General features: G+C 45.1%; 1 non-coding gene across 1 annotated transcript; it reads right to left on the bottom strand.

Moving 5' to 3' along the window:
- Positions 1–12694: 12694 nt before the first annotated feature.
- Positions 12695–12769, bottom strand: Trnat-ugu. The gene has a single exon. It is a non-coding gene; the product is annotated as a tRNA-Thr (tRNA).
- Between the last annotated feature and the right edge of the window lie 2547 nt (positions 12770–15316).

The following is a 15316-nucleotide window of genomic DNA, read 5'->3' on the forward strand; positions in this document are numbered from 1 at the left end:
AAGCTCTCTTTGCTTTCGCAGTAGTTTCCTAACTTTGTTGTTGTACCACGGTGGGTTTTTCCCGTCCCTCACAGTTTTACTCGGCACGTACCTGTCTAAAACGCATTTTACGATTGCCTTGAACTTTTTCCATAAACACTCAACATTGTCAGTGTCGGAACAGAAATTTTCGTTTTGATCTGTTAGGTAGTCTGAAATCTGCCTTCTATTACTCTTGCTAAACAGATAAACCTTCCTCCCTTTTTTATATTCGTATTAACTTCCATATTCAGGGATGCTGCAACGGCCTTATGATCACTGATTCCCTGTTCTGTACATACAGATTCGAAAAGTTCGGGTCTGTTTGTTATCAGTAGGTCCAAGATGTTATCTCCACGAGTCGGTTCTCTGTTTAATTGCTCGAGGTAATTTTCGGATAGTGCACTCAGTATAATGTCACTCGATGCTCTGTCCCTACCACCCGTCCTAAACATCTGAGTGTTCCAGTCTATATCTGGTAAATTGAAATCTCCACCTAAAACTATAACATGCTGAGAAAATTTATGTGAAATGTATTCCAAATTTTCTCTCAGTTGTTCTGCCACTAATGCTGCTGAGTCGGGAGGTCGGTAAAAGGAGCCAATTATTAACCTAGTTCGGTTGTTTAGTGTAGCCTCCACCCATAATAATTCACAGGAACTATCCACTTCTACTTCACTACAGGATAAACTACTACTAACAGCGATGAACACTCCACCACCGGTTGCATGCAATCTATCCTTTCTAAACACCGTGTGTACCTTTGTAAAAATTTCGGCAGAATTTATCTCTGGCTTAAGCCAGCTTTCTGTACCTATAACGATTTCAGCTTCGGTGCTTTCTATCAGCGCTTGAAGTTCCGGTACTTTACCAACGCAGCTTCGACAGTTGACAATTACAATACCGATTGCTGCTTGGTCCCCGCATGTCCTGACTTTGCCCCGCACCCGTTGAGGCTGTTGCCCTTTCTGTACTTGCCCAAGGCCATCTAACCTAAAAAACCGCCCAGCGCACGCCACACAACCCCTGCTACCCGTGTAGCCGCTTGTTGCGTGTAGTGGACTCCTGACCTATCCAGCGGAACCCGAAACCCCACCACCCTATGGCGCAGGTCGAGGAATCTGCAGCCCACACGGTCGCAGAACCGTCTCAGCCTCTGATTCAGACCCTCCACTCGGCTCTGTACCAAAGGTCCGCAGTCAGTCCTGTCGACGATGCTGCAGATGGTGAGCTCTGCTTTCAACCCGCTAGCGAGACTGGCAGTCTTCACCAAATCAGATAGCCGCCGGAAGCCAGAGAGGATTTCCTCCGATCCATAGCGACACACATCATTGGTGCCGACATGAGCGACCACCTGCAGATGGGTGCATCCTGTACCCTTCATGGCATCCGGAAGGACCCTTTCCACATCTGGAATGACTCCCCCCGGTATGCACACGGAGTGCACATTGGTTTTCTTCCCCTCTCTTGCTGCCATTTCCCTAAGGGGCCCCATTACGCGCCTGACGTTGGAGCTCCCAACTACGAGTAAGCCCACCCTCTGCGACTGCCCGGATCTTGCAGACTGAGGGGCAACCTCTGGAACAGGACAAGCAGCCATGTCAGGCCGAAGATCAGTATCAGCCTGAGACAGAGCCTGAAACCGGTTCGTCAGACAAACTGGAGAGGCTTTCCGTTCAGCCCTCCGGAATGTCTTTCGCCCCCTGCCACACCTTGAAACGACCTCCCACTCTACCACAGGTGAGGGATCAGCCTCAATGCGGGCAGTATCCCGGGCAACCACAGTCATAGTCCGATCAGGGGATGCGTGGAACGAGCTGGCCGTCCCCGACAAACCCCCATCCGGACCCCCACAGTGATGCCCATTGGCAACAGCCTCAAGCTGTGTGACCGAAGCCAACACTGCCTGAAGCTGGGAGCGAAGGGATGCCAACTCAGCCTGCATCCGAACACAGCAGTTGCAGTTCCTATCCATTCTAAAAACTGTTTTGCTAAGAACGTCTGAACTAATCTACAGAGAGCGCAAACAAATCGACAAAATTTAAACGGTTATTAAAATACAAGATTGCCTAGTAAATGCAGTAATGCTGCTACTTGCGCACTGCTGACACTGCTCGGCGGCGGAAGGAGACTAAGCGAAATTACACTATTCAGGTACTAAGACACGATGCTACACTCTCAAATACTATAATACGCCCGAAATTTATGAATTACACAATGCGAGTACAAAAAACACGCAAAGAAATTAAGAAGTAAACTATGTAACAAATGAGTGAGCTAGGAGTATACGACTTGCTGCTGCAGCTGCTTATCCAACGGCGGCAGGGAGCACACTGACTGCGACCAACCGACACTGGCCGTTCAAAACAAAACAGTAGACAAACGACTACGCGAATTTACACTATTCAGGTACTAAAACGCGATGCTACAACTCTCAAATACTATAATACGCCCGAAATTTATGAATTACACAATGCAAGTACCAAAAACACGCAAAGAAATTAAGAATTAAACTATGTAACAAATGAGTGAGCTAGGAGTATACGACTTGCTGCTGCAGCTGCTTATCCAACGGCGGCAGGGCGCGTTCGATAATCCACTATGCTCTGATAACAGTGCACGAAGTCATTCCCTAGTATGATATCAAATACACCCTTCTTTAGCCATACTACTTCCATCCTCTGACTGTATTTACCCTCGTCTACTTGCAGATTCACTACACACGAACCTGCAGGGACAATTACTTCCTCTCCAAGGCCACTGATAGGGAATCGAGGTGGCTGTAACACCCTTCGATCATTTTTCTCCACAAACAATACACTAACTTGAAGCACCAGTATCAACTAAAATTCTAACTATTTTGTTCCCGAGTACGCCAACTAGACTAACGTGTTCCACCTCTTTACATTTTCTGGTCTTCACCGGGTGACCGAGCGAGGTGGCGCAGTGGTTAGACACTGGACTCGCATTCGGGAGGACGACGGTTCAATCCCACGTCCGGCCATCCTGATTTAGGTTTTCCGTGATTTCCCTAAATCACTTCCGGCAAATTCCGGGATGGTTCCTCTGAAAGGGCACGGCCGATTTCCTTCCCTAATCCGATGCGACCAATGACCACGCTGTCTGGTCTCCTTCCCCAAAAACAACCAACCTCACCTGGTGTATTATTTTTGACAGAACCAGAACCCCCCCCCCCCCCCGCCCCCGCAAACATTATTAGCATGACCTACTGTCTGGCAAATGGTGCAATACGGTGAGCACAGCGCATTGCCGTATGGTTGGGCCTTCCACAACGCTGACAAAATACTTCCCTCGATGGAGCAGGTACAGGGTCCGGCGGGCGCGGTGCGGCAGCGCAAAAGCTCAATACCTCTTCGTGTAACATTGCCATACGAACAGCTTCAAACAGAGAAGTGGGGGAGGCTGCTTTGACTTCTCCTCCGATGCGGGGGTCAATACCGCGAATAAATGCACCAATTGCACGCGCTTCCGCTTCTGAGCGCAAAATTCTGTTTTCACTGGTATTTTCGCCTAGCTTATATAGGTACGACAAGATACTGCTCGTATGCGATCTGCAAAGGCACCAAAATCCTCATTAGGCTTCTGCCTAAGGGTTCTCTGTAATATCAGGTACCTCTGGTATCGGAATACCGCGTAGTCAATCCGCGGGCCAATACTTCAAATTCATGCGTATCACGCAATTCGTCCACCGTTTCTATAAACATTCGGGCTTCCCCTGTCAACTTCAGTCTGGCTACATTGACCAACAGATCATCCGGCCAGGCACACGTGCGACCCACATCACGAATATTTTGTAAGAACATAGACACGTTTTCGTGGGACTTCCCAGAAAAGATGGGAATGAAATCAGCCGCAAGAAAATTGCTTATAGTCGCCTTGTTAGCAGAAATTGTGGCATTTGCATTAGAGACAGAATCATTGTTAGTTGCCACTGTTTGAGCATTTGTTACAGGGGTGGAGCTAGCCACTGGTACGGAAGTTCACGCGCTAGCTTCCAGCGTCTGTTTCAAGACGCGGTTTTGTTCGAGTAGCTCCTGATTTTGTGCGAATAACTGGCGCATTTCTGTATTTATGGCCTCGAGCCCGTCTTGCGAGGCAGGTGCCCCCCCTGCGGGAGTATCCCGTTCCGTCGCTCGTGTTCCCATCGCCATGTTTGCAAATTTATGATACGCTAGTGACCAAAAAAAGTAATAATTGTTACAAAATAAGTACGGCCACAAATATTCCTAATCCAGCGGCAGAAGATGGTCGAAGCTATTGTTGAAAGCATCGCGGCGACTTACACGGCGATGGAGGCGTTGCGACGCATTGGCGGCGGCGATGGCGTGGTGCAATGTTTCGCCAAACTCTAAGCTCTGGCTCACCCTCTCCTCCCTAGGCCTATGTAACTCCTTTCAATATGTTTTCGCCAATAAATGGCCTTTATATAAACATTACCCTATTCATTTCATAACGGCAACCGCCTGCTCATACGCCCATCCTGTACAACTGGTGTCAGAAGTGGGATCCGTTCCCGTAGCGGCTTTGTCGCTACACCATATTCTTTCCGGCAAGACGCCGTGCACTTCATCTACATCTACATGATTACTCTGCAATTCACATTTAAGTGCTTGGCAGAGGGTTCATAGAACCACAATCATACTATCTCTCTACCATTTCACTCCCGAACAGCGCGCGGGAAAAACGAACACCTAAACCTTTCTGCTCGAGCTCTGATTTCTCTTATTTTACTTTGATGATCATTCCTACCTATGTAGGTTGGGTTCAACAAAATATTTTCGCATTCGGAAGAGAAAGTTGGTGACTGAAATTTCGTAAATAAATCTCGCTGCGGCGAAAAACGTCTTTGCTTTAATGACTTCCATCCCAACTCGCGTATCATATCTGCCACACTCTCACCCTATTACGTGATAATACAAAACGAGCTGCCCTTTTTTGCACCCTTTCGATGTCCTCCGTCAATCCCACCTGGTAAGGATCCCACACCGCGCAGCAATATTCTAACAGAGGACGAACGAGTGTAGTGTAAGCTGTCTCTTTAGTAGACTTGTTGCATCTTCTAAGTGTCCTGCCAGTGAAACGCAACCTTTGACTCGTTTTCCCCACAATATTACCTATGTGGTCTTTCCAACTGAAGTTGTTCGTAATTTTAACACCCAGGTACTTAGTGGAATTGACAGCCTTGAGAATTGTACTACCTATCGAGTAATCGAATTCCAACGGATTTCTTTTGGAGCTCATGTGGATCACCTCACACTTTTCGTTATTTAGCGTGAACTGCCACCTGCCACACCATACAGCAATCTTTTCTAAATCGCTTTGCAACTGATACTGGTCTTCGGATGACCTCACTAGACGGTAAATTACAGCATCATCTGCGAACAACCTAAGAGAACTGCTCAGATTGTCAGCCAGGTCATTTATATAGATCAGGAACAGCAGAGGTCCCAGGACGCTTCCCTGGGGAACACCTGATATCACTTCAGTTTTACTCGATGATTTGCCGTCTATTACTACGAACTGCGGCCTTCCTGATAGGAAATCACGAATCCAGTCGCACAACTGAGACGATACCCCATAGGCCCGCAGCTTGATTAGAAGTCGCTTGTGAGGAACGGTGTCAAAAGCTTTCCGGAAATCTAGAAATACGGAATCAGCTTGAGATCCCCTGTCCATAGCAGCCATTACTTCGTGCAAATAAAGAGCTAGCTGCGTTGCACAAGAACGATGTTTTCTGAAACCATGCTGATTACGTATCAATAGATCGTTCCCTTCGAGGTGATTCATAATGTTTGAATACAGTATAAGCTCCAAAACTCTACTGCAAACCGACGTCAATGATATAGGTCTGTAGTTCGATGGATTACTCCTACTACCCTTCTTAAACAGTGGTGCGACTTGCGCAGTTTTCCAATCTGTAGGTACAGATCTATCGGTGAGCGAGCGGTTGTATATGATTGCTAAGTAGGGAGCTATTGTATCAGCGTAATCTGAAAGGAACCTAATCGGTATACAATCTGGACCTGAAGACTTGCCCGTATCACGCGCTTTGAGTTGCTTCGCAACCCCTAAGGTATCTACTTCTAAGAAACTCATGCTAGCAGCTGTTCGTGTTTCAAATTCTGGAATATTCCATTCGTCTTCCCTGGTGAAGGAATTTCGGAAACCTGCGTTCAATAACTCCGCTTTAGCGGCACAGTCGTCGGTAACAGTACCCTCGGCACTGCGCAGCGAAGGTATTGACTGCGTCTTGCCGCTTGTGTTCCTTACATACGACCAGAATTTCTTCGGATTTTCTACCAAATTTCGAGACAATGTTTCGTTGTGGAACTTCGCGCATGGAATGCGCCAACCGGCCGCCACGTTTGCTCCACGTGGGCCGTGGTTGCACCGGTAAACTCGCACAGGGCGCGTGCTGCAGTGGGGCAGCCCACGCAAGTCAGCCACGTGAGCCGGACGCCACTGCGCTGCTCGTTGCCTGAGTTCGAGGGGCCTGCGCTGCGCGACGGCCGGGCCGCCGTCATCCGTCGCCGCGCCAGCAGCCGCCGCCCGCCGCTGTCGCCGACGCGCCAGGGGCTGCCGCCATCGCGAACCGGCCGAGCCAGCGCCGTCTGCCGCCAACACATTTGCTGCCGCCCGCTGACCACCGCCCGCCGCAGCCACTGTCATTCTTATTATTGGACTAATTTGGACTTCGTACAAAAATGGATTCTGTTGACAGCTACGGCCGTCCCCTCCCTTGGTTCCAGAACCTCAGCCTCAGGGCGAATATAACTTGAAGCAACTGAACTAAGCAATTAGGCAAAAAAAAAAAAAAAAAAAAAAAAAGAGAGAGAGAGAAGAACCTATCAGGCATGTGCCCTCCCTTAGTTTTAAGAGTGCAATGGTGACATCAACTATTGTGGAGAAACTAGTGTAGCGTAGTGAAGTGTTCCCTTTAGCCGTCGGCACACGGACCGTGCATCCGAAGCGTTGAGCGTGCTGAGTTTCTGACGTCATACCGTGGAATAGCACTTTCGGGAGTTGGTTGGTTGGTTGTTTGGGGAAGGAGACCAGACAGCGTGGTCATCGGTCTCATCGGATTAGGGAAGGATGGGGAAGGAAGTCGGCCGTGCCCTTTCAGAGGAACCATCCCGGCATTTGCCTGGAGTGATGCAGGGAAATCACGTAAAACCTAAATCTGGATGGCCGGACGCGGGATTGAACCGTCGTCCTCCCGAATGCGAGTCCAGTGTCTAACCACTGCGCCACCTCGCTCGGTCACTTTCGGGAGTCTTTCCGAACGTGCAGAGCAATATCTGGCATATCAGATATTCTGAGCGTGTTTCTGAGCGTTGACCAATGAGGTGGCACAACGCCACTTACGTCACACGCGCGCTGTCTCCCTTCAGTACAGAGTTGTGAGGCGCCATATTGGCATTCATTTCAAGCCTATATGTATATATGCCGTTTCTGAGCACCAGCAAATTGAGAATCACTGGAAAACCCGTTGTTAGTTGTGTGAGTCGTTCCAATAAAATATTGAAGAACATCGTATTCGTGGCAAGAGAATTATTGTAACTTGCGTATTATGAGAGTAGGCTATTTGAAGGCAGCGACACACTGAAGATCCACCCAAAACGCATTGTTGTTGGTACAATTTGTTATAATTAAATTTCAATTAGTAACATAATTATCTACGATCCAAGTTTTTAGCAAAGGGTAACACAATATGATTAAGAACAAGGATTGCGTTCTTTGTTTAGCGTAATGAGTAGTGTCTCTGTCCAGTAGTGGGTTTTTGTTGGGGCAGTGGTTCGCGTCTTAACATTTCCAACATTCGCGTTTTTATTAGTTTCTGATACTTTATTATTAGTTTAATATAAGTATATGCTATAATATTTGATGTTATGTAAATATAAGTTCACCTTTTTTTTGAGGGGTGACTTTGTTCGATTGGCTTAATCTACAGGACAGCTTGCGCTACTTGAATAAACATATTTCGCTCCTTTTTCTCTTACGCTTCGTAATTCACATTTTGCAAAGATTCTGTTACTGGTTAGGAACAGTGCTCAAGTAAGGCTGACCTTGCGGCTTTACTAAAATGTGGGAATGATGAAATAATGTTTATCTTATGCGGAGAAGTATTCCAAATTTGTACCGCACTGTTTGTAATGGAACTTTTATAAGCCTTAATCCTTATTGATTGGATATGATACTTTCCTTTTCGTGGACGATGGAGGAAATGTGCGTTTTAATAGAGCTAACGTGGCAATTTTACGCGCGCCCGTTGAGTAAACAGTGTGGTTTACGGACTACGAACATCCCTCAGTCCGCTGGAGTGCGTTGCGATCGTGTATACCACGTTGAGGCCCATGTACCGTGTGCACGAGTCGCATCGTTCCTGAGCGTTTTGCAGCACGTTGAACTTGGCACGCTCAACGTTAACGTTCGACAGCACGGTCCGTGTGCCGACGGCTTTAGTTATAACTCCCTTTCTCAATGTGTTTGGAGCGTGTGAATCTCCACTCATAGCCCCCCCCCCCCCCCCCCTGCGCTGAGTTGGAGTCCACGGGCCTGGCCACGGCCACGCCTCCTTCCCGCCAGCAGCACGCGCGCTGCCCCCTGAGGACAACACACCACGCCGCCTAGGGCCAGTCACTTTCGCTGCGACTCATCAGGGGTGATATGTTTGCATTTTCAACTTATTTAAACAAAACCAAAAAAAAGACATTTTTACTTCATCTTAGCAACAAGAACACTTGGCATGTATGCGAGGTGCCGGGTGTATTTAACACTAAATTCTTCTCGAATCTTCATATGGAAATGATGCTCTAAGCCCCCCCCCCCTTTCCTAACTCCGACTTTTGCTGCTGCACATGGATTAAGAAGAAACGCGAATTCACTGTAATAGACCCTGCAAGTGGTATAGAAAAGAGTTTGGCACCTGCAATAATTTAATTTGATAGAAATTAATTAGATAAAGAAAAGTTTCATTAACATAGTGAGTAATTAAAGGGTTGCTCTACTGATTAACAGAATGAAAGTTATGTCCAAAATAACAATTTGATTTATTCTGATTAAACTCAAAATAATAAACAAAACGCATGAAACATTTACAATACATCAAATTGGATACTCAAATAAATGCTGTGAAGGTGAAGTTGTCCATAAACTAGATTGTGACATTTATGACCAAGTGGTATGTGGAGCCAATTCCTTGTAACTCAAATCTTAAGAGAAACACCAAGCCAACCCAACATTAATTGCTGCTACAGTAGTGACAACTCAATCAACACCCAAGGCAGAACAAAATTAGAAAAGACGAACAGGCGCGCTCTGCTGAGCTCTGATTATCACCTGGCAAAATTCCCTAATCTGCCGGTGCTGCTGACATACATTACCAAGCTGTCTTCTTAACTGCAAGGACACGATCTGTGTACTGGGGGTGATGGCTGATTGCTTCGACGTCCCGTCCGTCGTGGTGATGATAATGTCGCGAGTATAGGCCGAAACAAATTACCCTGGTCTGGTTGTTCCAGACTAAAGACTTCCTATTAATACAAATGCGCCTCTGAGGGAGACAAAGAAGGCTTGCTACACAATCACTGATGGTACAGTGATTGATTTTAACAAGCGAAGTCACACAGTAACTCCAATACAGTCAACTTTAGCCAAAACTGCTCAAGACAGGCAACATAGGCCGCTCGTGCGCAGAACGATCAATTGCCAACTGTACTCGGAAAGTTACGTTGAAGTCGGAACTTCAGCAACTTCGTCAAACAGTTACAATCAAATAAAAGTATATTAGACAGCCAACGGAAGGCAGGCTGTCCAGAGCAGCGAGAACTCAGTCTTGTAACCTACTCCGACCGAAAGGCGAGAGCCGACTTTCAAGAGCACCCGTACAAGCCGAACACAGAACATTCCCGCCCCAACGACAGTGGTCGTGGTTAAACGTTCCATTCAGCAACTCGAATACCGGTGGAAAATTCCCCTCTATTGCGGACACAGTACTATTACACCAATGGAGATACTTGGCGCCAATTTCTGCGCCGATTTTGCTACGTCACGGAGCTATTCCCTGAGCAAGCCAATCACAGCTATGATTTTGCAGAAAACGCGGGAATTTGCCCGCCAAGACTGCCTGGGAACACAAGTCATTCCCACGCCTCGCTGGTAGCCCGCTAGAAAAAGTTTTCACTAAGTTTCTGCGAAGTAACGGAATCTCTAGCCCAGCCACTCCGTCTGGCCCGTGTCGCCCATGCTCTTATGACAATGTCGGCATCTGGAAAGCATCCAATCGACTCCCTCACACCCGTCGGCTTAACCCTTTCGAGATCAGCAGAACCCGCCTGTCACCGGACCACCCCGGTGACGAGAGATGCTGCGTGGGAAGTCCGCATGTGAAGGAATAGCGACTTTTCATTGCATGCCATTAGAGAGGAAAATCGTATTACTCAAAGATAGAAATATGAGAGTGGGCTCATGCCACCTCTCATGTTTATTTTATTCACACATATGTTCCGTTTTAATTTTGTTTTGATGTTTTGATGTTTTATGATGATTCTTGTATACACACAATATTGTTGATGTAAGTCCCTTTGCGACCCCTAGGAGGTCTTTAGAGTTTCTACACCCTCCCATATGTTAAGAACCCTGCCATCTTCCGTGAGGGCCATTCTTAGTCAAGTGATGTTTAATTTGTTTTGCAAACTAAAATTGTTTACATTTAAATAATAATTACATTGAGCGAATTCACATACGTTCTCCGCTCCCACGGAAGGGGGAGGAGTGTAAAGGATGAGCCAGACAATAAGGGATTTTACATTATTATAAGAGCTTTCAAACAGTAACTTCATTTTTCCATTACGGCCAAGCCACGGCTGGCAGTGTTAGCCGCCTGTAAATTCTTTCGTCCCACGGTCTAGTAACAAGAAGTCAGCACCGAGGAAGGCCACCTCGGCCACGCGCCTCTGTCATGTGCTTACGAGGTAACGCCGCCCCAGGCGTCGCTTAGCAGGCAACGCTCTGGAAAGTTCCATGCCGCCCGAACGGTTTGCTCGGTCCTGACCAATCAGGGCGGAGGAAGCTGCTTGGTGCGTCGAATATACCCGGCCGCCCGTCGCCGGCCCCGCTCTCTGGTATTCTTGCTCACCCGCGAATCGGATGCGCGCCCTGTAGCATTGAACATCTCCCGCTTCTCCCGATGCTGCGGCACTGTGGACTTAGTTTTGGCAGACAACTTTCGGTAGCTTCGCGAACAATGTTTCGCCAAACACTAAGCTCTGGCTCACCCTCACCTCCCTAGGCCTATGTAACCCCTTTCAACATGCATTCGCCAATAAATGGCCATTATCTAAAAATTACCCTATTCATTCCATACGCTCACCGCCTACCCATACGCCCATCCTGTGCAATAGAAAAGTCTCAACTTCAAATACTTTTTTTTTGGAAAAAATGAAAATGTAACCAAAGCATCTTACCGTGTAAGTTCCGTATTTTGTTTAACGGTAAATCTCATTCAACAGGAGAAAAATTATTAAGCCATGTGTAAAAGACATAGTGTCATACATTATTTGCGAGTAGACTGCCAAAGAAATAGATGTGGTACGATTATGTAATAATACTGTTTCACGCTGTATAAAAGATCTTTCTGCTGTCATAATGGTGGAGTTAATGTATGGGCTTGGCGTCTGCAGTGAGTATGCACTGCAAATGGGTGAATTCAGAGATGTCGCAGAATTAGCTGTACTAATAATATCTGGCATGATACTTGACCTTCTTGAAGAAATCGAAATCTTTATCAACACAAATACAGCATGTGATTATTTACTCAATAATGAAATGAAATGAGCGTATGGCATTGTTGGCCGGGAGGCCTCGTCCGTGGAAGCTCGGCGCCAGGTGCAAGTCTTATTGCAGGTAATGATGAGATGATGATGATGATGATGATGATGATGACTACACAACACCCAATCCACAGATGGAGAAAATCTCCAACCCTGCCTGGAATCGAACCAGGGCCCGCAGAGTGATATGCAAGCACGTTACCATTCAGGTAAGCAGGCGGACTACTTACTCGGTGACCAAACTGAACTAAGAAATAAATTTTTATTTCGGAACTTCGAAGACTTACTAGTCCAAAACAGGTAATCAATCAACCAAACCTACCTCCTTCTCACACTCCCTCTCCCCTAACCCCCCCCCCCCCCCCCCCTCCAAATCTATCCATCTCTTTATGTCCTAACTGGTGTTAACATAAATATCTTACCATAGAATAAATCCTGTACTATATGTCTAAATGTCAAAGCTCTCTATTAAAATAAATCAGTAGTTTTATACATATCACCCTTAGCTGAAATAAACAGAATCTGTCTTTACTAATATTCCAGATCATGTTAAATTCGGAACGGAAATAAGTCTGCAGTTCATCAGAAGTTTTGTTCTTGTTTTTAAATGTAAAGCTCATGGTCATACAAACAACTGCAGTTTATTACAAATGCTATAACTCTGCCTTATTTTATTCCTGGGCATTCTTGTTAATGCCAATCTTGATGAAAGTATTTGCTCATAAACTGACAGTATAATATGTTAATATGAAATGATAATTAAATAGACACCCCAGCTGCAAGCAGGGGTTGATACACTTCATTGGGGACATGTTGAAAATGTGTGCCCCGACCGGGACTCGAACCCGGGATCTCCTGCTTACATGGCAGACGCTCTATCCATCTGAGCCACCGCGGGCACAGAGGATAGTGCGTCTGCAGGGACTTATCCTTTCCACGCTCCCCGTGAGATCCACATTCCCAACATGTCCACAACACTACATTCGTAGTGCGCCTAATAGATGTTTGCCCATCATACTCATTACTCGTGGCAGATTAATCTACCAAGTCCCGTACGAGTTCGGACATAGCGTGTGCGTTCGCACAAGAAGATCAAAATATACGTTATATGTTAATATACGAATAGAAATAAGACACCAGATCATTTTAAGTTTGTTTTTGTAGTAATTTACTTATTTTACATAGGGCTTTCATGTTAACTACAGTATTTGCCCATTCATCGTCTTTAATACTAGCAAATAAAAATAAATAATATCTCTGAGCAACGTAGGCATATGTCATATCTTTGTGTCAAGATACTTGTAACAAGTAACAGTTGTATAGCACATGCTGGATGCTGGCAAATTTTCGTTATCACATTCTATGTGCATACATATTCTTTAAGAGTGAGTAACGTGCTACCATCTAACTATAACAATGGAAGCACGCAGATGGATACTAACAACAAGAGCCGCCCTACTGTCGCAGTAAGTACGAAACTATATTTGGGATCCAGATCGTCAGATAAACACCACTCGTACCGATGCATTAAAGGATGTTCCATCTTCTTGTCACAGAGCCAGCACGAAGCATTATGCTTGAAATAGCTATGTAACTTTCTGTACACCATCTGAAGATGAGCCAGAAAAAGTTCGAAAACCGGTTCATGGGATGAATAAATAACTACTTCAAAAAAAAAATGACTGGTTGCAGTTTAATGTATTTACATATCTGTTCGTTAGACATTTGATAAAAATATTGAAGAAGGTTTCCTCATGAGCGCATATTTACATGAAAAAAACAGGAGAAGGTAATTAGTGAATACATTACAAAAAATGAGACAGGTTGGGAGAATATTAATTTTTGCACAGACAGTGTTACAGCCGTGGCAGAAGAAACCAAGGGAGCTGTATCACGTATACTCCAGGTAGCTACAAAAACCACAAGCAGTCACTGTATTTCCCATAGGCAAGCTCTAGTAACAAAAAACCACCTACTGATGTAAAACATGTTACAGATAAAGCGGTGAAAGTGATAAACTATGTAAAACCTCAGTCGAGTTCCTCAAACCAAGCTGTTATTGTTTTACTTCAGTTTACCACTATATATACACGTGAAGTATGATTTTATTATTATGCTGCAACGAGGACAATGATCAGGAATACACTTGACATCGCACCAGATATCAGAATTCAACCTACTACTATTGAACCTGATATCAAGAAGATTTGTACTTTCAGGACCAAAAATCATCGAGGTCATTGAAAACTTTATTCCACTTTGCCGTTATGTGTTTAGGAAAGAGAAATAAAATAATTAGTAAACTGAAATACTCATTCAATAATTGCTAGATTGAAATGATTATTTTTTATAATTTTTTAAAATTATTATTATTGTTGTGTTATTAGTTATGATTTATAACTGAAGTAATTACTGACTAAAACAATTTTTCTCATTTTTTGAAATCATATTAACCTTCAAAATAAACAAGGCATTCGATCAAAGTCCCGGCTTTCCCGAAGTGTTCCGTCAGAGAAAAAGTTTGGGAGCCCCTGGCCTAGAGGCGTTGTTAGTGTGAAACACCCAGAAAATAATCTAGGGGTAAAATACAAGGAAATGCGTAGAAATTCAGTCCGATTCTCACCCCCTATGAAATTCTTCCTGTTACTTTGGATTCTCGCTCTTAAAATGTCTGAAAACTGAATATCTCATTCATCACGCGATTTCCCGTTTATTAACAAAGCAGCAGTTCTATCGTTAGGAGCAGATGATACTTCTCGTTGTTTTGGTTCTTATAGACTTAATAACCGTATTTCCTTAAGGACGAAATGCTCAAGACATTGTGAGGGTCTTCTTGACCCGTCTGGATAGCTATGCGTGGAAAGCACCTCTTCCCAGACGGGGAGGTTCGCTACCATCGCATCGAATCCGAGCGGTGAATTAGCGATAAGGGCCGGTACGCCGGAGAGCCTGGATGTGGTTTGTAGGGGATTTCTCAGGGGCCCTAGGTGAATACCGGACTTGCCAAGTCCCACCTCAGTTACACGGCTCGAAAACGTTTAGAGAACTTGCTTAAGAACACACATTCGAGACACTGCTGTCAGTGTATATTTGAGCCCTATTTTTCAGTCGTTGACCAAGATTTTCAAGCACAGTTCGTTTTTCTGATTTGAAGCTGTTATTCGCCACTTATAAAATTCCTTAGTGGATATTCGTGTTTTGTAATCAGTGCTATTTTTTTCGTTTGTGCTATAATGTGTTAGAGGTGGTGCCAATGAAAGAATTCTCAAGAGGAACTCTTTTTCAGCGTAGAACATTAAAATATATGTTACTGAAAATGTACAATCATTTGCAACCTCTCGCTCGGCGAAAGATATGCACCCCAAACCTGGAAAGTAGCATAGGTTACACCAATATTTAAGAAAGGCAATAGGAGTAATTCGTTCAATTACAGGTCCATATCATTA

The sequence above is a fragment of the Schistocerca americana genome, chromosome X, assembly GCF_021461395.2.
Source record: "Schistocerca americana isolate TAMUIC-IGC-003095 chromosome X, iqSchAmer2.1, whole genome shotgun sequence".
In the NCBI taxonomy this organism is placed as follows: Eukaryota; Metazoa; Arthropoda; class Insecta; order Orthoptera; family Acrididae; genus Schistocerca; species Schistocerca americana.